Below are 6,000 nucleotides of genomic sequence, written 5' to 3'. Positions count from 1 at the left end.
TTGTGTTAATGCTGATCCTCTTCTTGGTTGTAAAATGGCTGCCAGTAGCAACCAGGGCAATTCGATGATTCCTCACTTATGTCCTGGAGAAGAGAAAGAGTACTTTTTTCTTTAGTGTGATCTTGTGGACCTCTTTGAACCAATTTCTGTTACAAAGAAATGCTGTTAAGCTTGGGTTTCTGGACGGATCATGGGCCAGGGTACTGGAATTACTTACTGGAATTACTGACCTGGTTTACTTAGGTCAGTCATGGGCCACTTATGGGGTTTACATCTTTTCCAAGTGTTTCCAAACGTCACAGTTGCTGAAGGAGACTGGATTGGATGTTAGAGAATCAACAACAATATCCACTACATTTTTCTTCTCTTGATTCCCTTGATGAACTTCTTATCTTTCTTCAAGACACCATAAAACATTACCTCTTTTGTAAAACCTCTGTGAGGCAGCCTTGCCTTCTCTCTGCTGCTTCTGAACCTACATTGGGTAGTAGTTTTGAAAGAACAACCTCTGAAACCAGTTTGCCCAACTTCCCAGCTGTGTGACCTTAGGAAACTTGTTTAGCCTCTCTGTGTCAGTATTCTCATAGGTGAAAAGGTACTTACTTCAAAGAGTTGCTGTGAAGATTAAATAAGCTAGAACATATAAGTGGCCTAGAATAGTGCCCAGAACATAGTAAATACTCATAATGTCAGCCATTATTAATATTGTTGAACATATATATGTGTATATGTACATATGTATTAATATAATTTAAAACACATGGTATTGGATTTCACTGTCAGTCATCTTTGTGTTTCCAGTGCTTGAAGTGAATAAAGATCTGTTGAATGAATGAATGAGCAAATAGTACAGAGAATGTGCACTATTTAAATATCTGGAAGGGAGAGATTGCTATGGAGAGCAGAGGGAGGAAATAAAGTGGTTTGGGCAGGTTTGTTGGAAGGAGTGGAATCTCAGCAGGCACTTGAAAGGTAGACTAGCTTTTTATAGGATCAGAGATTAGAAATAATATTAGTAGGAGCAATTATGTGTATGAAGATACAGAAGAGAAAATAAGTATAAAAATATTTGAGGGAATAGACCAATTTGGGTTGAAATGAAGGCAGTGAGAGGGGAGTATCTGTAGTACTTTCCTTCCTAAAACCCAACAGCCAAGGTGTGGGGATGGTAGTGAGGAAGGATAAGACAGGATGGCCGGATTGTAACCAAACTGAAGAGAAGACAAGACTATTCCAATAGGAGAATCATTTTGTAGGAAGGACCTAGGCTTTGGAATTTTACCGTGATTTGACTCTTAACCCTATTGCTTACTGGTTGTTTGGCTTTAGACAAATTACCTGACCACTCTAAGCTTTTTTTAAATCTACAAAATAAAAACAAAATGCATAACTTGCAGTGTTTTTGTGAAGACTAGCAAAAATATACACAGAGTGCCTTTCAAATGGTAAAAGCAGCTATTGATTGTTATACCGGCAGGTAGTTTTAAAGGCTTCCTTTTTTTTTTTTTTAATACAGGAAGAGTGACATTTTAACATCATTTGATGGTAGTATAATTGAATCATCAAAATTTACAGAGTGATAAAATCCAGGAAATGAACCAGCAAGTCTGCCAGACATGGCCGATGCATGGAAATCATTGCCTTCTTTGGTTGATTGGGAAGTAGCAGAAGGTAATGGAAATATTTAAAAGCCTGTGATGGGATTTTATGGATTCCTTTTTTTTTTTCTCTTTTAGCGTTAGTTGTAAAATTCTGCTTTCAAGCAGACAATTGCTTTCTGTATAGGATTGTTTGGTCTTTCTGCAGCATCAGGTAGCACTTTCCTTCCTAAAACCGAACAACCAAGTCATTCTCGGTAAGTTCATACATTCAATTTTGCGGTGGACAACTCCGAAGTTCCTCCCTGCTGGTAGAGTGAGTGGGAGAGATTCTGATTCTTTGCATCTTCAGTTTTTCTCCTCATAAAACGGTATATAGAAGGTATTTTATCATTATCACATTTTTCTTAGACAAAGACCCACAAAGAGTAAACACCAGTGTTTTTCTAAATGTTGTAGCTTCTGTTGTGACTTACCCTTTGCAGCCACAAACCACCCCAGCTGCCTTTTGGCCTCTAGGCTCTCATCTAGTTATTCTTCGGCCCTTTTCAAAACAGAAATTGATCGTGGATTTTCCCATTTCTGCTCTGGTTATCTTAACCTTTGCTGTTCTAAGCAAGCAGTTTAGGAGGTCACTGCACTTACTCCAAAAATGAAAACAAAAAATGAAGGTGTTCCCTTAGATGCATTTGTATTCCTGAAGTGAATTGTAATTAACTGTAGTATTCTGTGGGAGGAGGACACAGAAAATTTGAGTTGTCCCTCCTGTTTCCTGAAGAAAATAGGACCAACAATGTTTTTGACTGAGTGAGGTTTATCTCTTGGGTCTTGAGAAATAAGAAGAGGTAATTTAGTTTCTACAGAAAAATTTTGGTGAGAGATGTGCCTTGAATTTAAAGTAACTTACTTACATAGCTGACTCAAAAATGAATCTCAAAAGGGAGTTTTAAAAATGATCTTCCCTTCAGATCTTCAGTTAGAAGTCAGAATTAGCATTTCTTTACCTATTGAGAAAGGATATTCCCATCCATTGGAGGCAATATATTCTCATGGTTATTATCAGCCTTGGTTTTGGGATGAGATAGCTTTGGAATGAGATCTCCTGCCTTGATTACTTACTATTAAGCGATCTTTGGCAAGTTACACAACTTGTTTGAGAAATGTATCTACCTCATAAAAGTGTGAGGATTAAAAAGTTAGCAAATCAATTTCTACTTTCCGGTAATATTTAATAGGTGGTGGCATGCCATTAATCTTGTGCATCATGTAGGAAAAAATGAATACATTATAGAAATCATATTTTTAAATCTGTCTGAGAATAGTGGAAGCAAAAAGGACTAAATGAACTAACATTCCAAAGAAGGAAGAGCTCTTCCTAGGTGAGCCGATCTTACCCTTTTCTTCCTTATGGAGATTGCTGAGTCCAAGCAAGGGCTGAGGATCAGGCAAAGGGACTATACTAGGAGAAGAGACACCAGCAGATCTTTAGACTACAATATGGCCTGGTATGCTGGTTTAAAATCTAGAGAAACTCCAAGTGTACAGGCAGTTTTCCTGATGGGATATTTGCTGAATGCTGAGTTGTGATACAAGAAGCTAGGTGCTGGACTGGAAAGGCAGAATAAAATATTTTTCAGTGTCACAGTACTGATGAGAAAAATCCTCCCTAGGGGCACTGTCCTACAATAAACACAAGACGGTTCTCGTCTTTGAGACATATGAAAACAGAGGTGAAATTCGTCTAAGTAAAACTAACATCAAGTTCCTTGGATGCTTATTCCTGAATGGATTGAGGTGATCAACCCCTCATCTTATCTGTATAACAGAGGGCAAGGTGAACCATCTCTGGAAGAAGATGACAATAACTTCAGTTTTTCATGGTTCCTTTACACACAACATCTGGCATACAAAAAAAAAATCAGGACACATGCAAAGAGGCAAGAAAATTTTTACTAGTAATTGACAGAAAAAACAATAAAATAGACCAAATTATCCATATGTTCAAGTTAGTAGACTTTATTATAAATATGTTCAAGAAAACAGAGAAAACGAGGGAGCAAATGGATAAAAAGAAAACTTCAAAACCTATGTCAAGTGATGAAGTAGCCATTTGAGAAATGTAATATCTAGACTTAAAAACTTTTCAGATGGATTTAACAGCAAATTGATCACAGCAGAAAACAAGTTCAGTGAACCTAAAGAAAGGTCAAAAGAAAATGCTCAAGCTAAAGCAGGTCTGGCCCAGGTTCCTATGAGATCTCTGACTCTGTCCTTGGACCTGGCACACAGCAGATTCTGTGTACGCTTCCCAAGAGAATGAAGACCTGCCTGCTGGTTTTGGAAGGTCTCCTGGGAAGGTAGGGGATGGCTGTGGCTCACCCAGGGGACGTAAAAGTTAGTGGCAGAAATTCCAGGAGTGTTCATCGACATGAGCTTTCTTGGAGGTTGACATCTTGATTGGATCATTAGAACCAAGACCTAGCCCCACCCAACAGCCTGTAGGCTTAAGGGCTGGGAAGCCTCAGGCCAAACAACATACTAGGTGGGAACACAGCCCCACCCATCGGCAGACTTCCTGAGCCACAAACATGGCCCTACCCACCAGAGGTCCAGGACCAAGTTTCACCCAGCATTGGGCAGGCACTGACTCCTGCCAGGAAACCTGCATAAGCTTCTAGTCCAGCCTCATTCACCAGGGGGCAGATACCAGAAATTAGAGAACAATAATCCCAATTCCTGTGGAAGGAATCCACAAACACAGGCCATACTCTACATTGGGACTGGCTGGACCCTGGCCCTTGGGTGACAGGAGAAGAGTGTACTTCTGGGACTCATAGGACGTCTCCCACAGAGGGCCACTTCTCCAAGGTCTAGAAATGTAACTCAACTATCTAAAAATACAAATAGATAGACAATATGAGGTGGCAGAGGGATATCTTCCAAGTCAAGGCACAAGGTAAAATCCCAAAAGAAGAAATAAATGATGAGGAGACAGGCAATTTATCTGAGAAAGAATTTAGAGTAATGACGGTGAAGATGTTTAGAGAACTCAAGCGGAGTATAGTTACACAGAGCAAAGTTTTTTGCAAAGAATTGGAAAATATAAAGAATACCCAAACAGTTGAATAAAATTACTGAAATGAGTAACATACTAGAAGGAACCAAGAATAGACTAAATGAAGCAGAAGAACAGATCAATGAGCTAGAAGACAGATTAGTGGAAATCACTACTGTAGAACAGAAAAGAGAAAAAAGAAGGAAAAGAAATGAGGTTAGTTTAAGAGAATTCTGGGACAGGAAGTGCACTAGTATTTGAATTATAGGGGTCCCAGAAAGAGAAGAGAGAGAGAAAGGACCTGAGAAAATTTTTGAAGAGAGAATAATCAAAAACTTCCCTAACTTGGGAAAGGAAATAGTCACCCAAGTCCAGGAAGTGCAAAGAGTTCCACACAGGATCAACCCAAAGAGGAACACACCAAGGCACAGAGTAATCAAACTGACAAAAATAAAGGATAAGGAGAAAATATTAAAATCAGCAAGAGAAAAGCAATAAATAACATACAAGGGAACTCCCATAAAGTTATCAGTTGATTTTTTTCAGCAGAAATTCTACAGGCCAGAAGGGAGTGGCATGATGTATTTAAAGTGATGGAAGGGAAAAACTTACAATCAGGAATACTGTATCTAGCAAGGCTCTCATTCAGATTTGATGGAGAAATCAAAAGCTTCACAAATAAAAGCTAAAAGAATTCAGCACCACCAAACCAACCACAAGAAAAGGGAACAAAAAGTAGAGGGAAAAAAAGGACATAAAGAAGATTACTCTGGCAATTTGGGGTCTTGTATGGTTCCATACAAATTTTGGAATTGTTTGTTCTAGTTCTGTGAAAAATGTCGTGGGTATATTGACAGGGGTTGCACTGGATCTGTAGATTGCTTTGGGTAGTATGGCCATTTTGATAAAGTTAATTCTTCCAATCCAAGAGCACAAGATATCTTTCCATTTCTTTGTTTCGTATTCAATTTCCTTCATCAGTGTTTTACAGTTTTCACAGTAGAGGTAACCTCCTTGGTTAGGTTTATTTCTAGTTAGTTTGTTGTTTTTGATGCAATGGAAATGCTTATGCCAGTTATAAAATTCTGGTTTTTGAAGTGCAAAAACAAAAATGGGAATGAAGGGCCACAAATGGCAAAATATCCTTCTTTTATGCATGAGTTGTATTCCACTGCATATATGTGCTACATCTTCTTTATCCATTCATCTATTGATGTGCACTGGAGATGCTTCCATGTCTTGGCAATTGTAAATAGTGCTGCTGTTAATAGTGGGGTGTATGTATCTTTTTGAATTAGTATTTTTGTTTTTCTCGGGTATGTGCCCAGGAGTGGAATTGCTGGGCCA

This window comes from Vicugna pacos, chromosome 27, assembly GCF_048564905.1.
Source record: "Vicugna pacos chromosome 27, VicPac4, whole genome shotgun sequence".
Taxonomy (NCBI): domain Eukaryota; kingdom Metazoa; phylum Chordata; class Mammalia; order Artiodactyla; family Camelidae; genus Vicugna; species Vicugna pacos.
Note: the sequence above shows the minus strand (reverse complement) of the source record.